The sequence below is a fragment of the Schistocerca nitens genome, chromosome 7, assembly GCF_023898315.1.
Source record: "Schistocerca nitens isolate TAMUIC-IGC-003100 chromosome 7, iqSchNite1.1, whole genome shotgun sequence".
NCBI lineage: Eukaryota > Metazoa > Arthropoda > Insecta > Orthoptera > Acrididae > Schistocerca > Schistocerca nitens.
This window is the reverse complement of record NC_064620.1, coordinates 300746147-300747237: the sequence shown is the minus strand read 5'-3', so window position 1 is coordinate 300747237 and position 1091 is coordinate 300746147. Positions and strand designations below refer to the sequence as shown.

Sequence of the window (1091 nt, the reverse complement as noted above, 5' to 3'; positions counted from 1 at the left end):
ACCGCTCGGCCACTCCGGCCGGCTGCGAACTTCCTACTCCATTCGCAGACTTGCTGCTGTGACAAACGTGCATCACCGTACTGAACCTTCATTCGTTGATGAATTTCAATAGGTTTCACACCTTCACTACGCAAAAATCAAATAAAAGAACGCTGTTCTTCCCTGCTGCAAGTCGCAAGTGCGGCGTCCATCTGTGTACTGATACAGCGACGGTATGTGCATCTGCAATATGCTGCCACCTACAGGCCATTCTGCACGCTGTTTGTAGCACGCTTACCAACTTACAGGATAACGATGCCGATGCGAAATTTCCATTTGTTATTACAAATTTAAGGTTTTCATTTGACTCACCCTTGTAGGTGGCATAAAAGGCTCAATGAAATCACCCCTTTCTTGGGGCGTTGATTCCCACACATTTGACGGTTGGAACCGACAGTTCGTAGTCCAGTGAACAACAGGACGACGTTCTTGTCAACGTCTGACACTGTTGACTCCTCCCCTCCCCCCCCCCCCCCTCCAGACTATTCAACCCACAGTGTAGTGGGCGATCGATATTATTGCTGCGGAATACAGGGTGGAGCCACTGGGAATGTACAGAACCATTCGACGGAATCTGAACGTGATCGGCCGCAGCAAAGAGTGTTTTTGCTTTCTCAGTCCTCCTGTTCCGCGCTGTCCTGGGCGTGACCAGACCACAGGCGACGGGGATGGCGGGGAGCGGGGGGGGGGGGGGGGTGAGGACGGGGTGTGAGTCGTGCTTGGGTAGCTCAGTTGGTAGAGCACTTGCCCGCGAAAGGCAAAGGTCCCGAGTTCGAGTCTCGGCCCGGCACAAAGTTTTAATCTGCCAGGAAGTTTCATATCAGCGCACACTCCGCCGCAGAGTGAAAATCTCATTCTGGAAACATCCCCCAGGCTGTGGCTAAGCCATGTCTCCGCAGTATCCTTTCTTTCAGGAGTGTTAGTTCTGTAAGTTTCGCAGGAGAGCTTCTGTAAAGTTTGGAACGTAGGAGACGAGATACTGGCAGAAGTACAGCTGTGAGGACGGGGTGTGAGTCTTGCTTGGGTAGCTCAGTTGGTAGAGCACTTGCCCA

The 1091-nt window shown here is 52.3% G+C and overlaps 1 non-coding gene across 1 annotated transcript; it reads left to right on the top strand.

The window, feature by feature from the left end:
• The first annotated feature begins 755 nt into the window (after positions 1-755).
• Positions 756-830, top strand: Trnas-cga (transfer RNA serine (anticodon CGA)). The gene has a single exon. It is a non-coding gene; the product is annotated as a tRNA-Ser (tRNA).
• The last annotated feature ends 261 nt before the right edge of the window (positions 831-1091 follow it).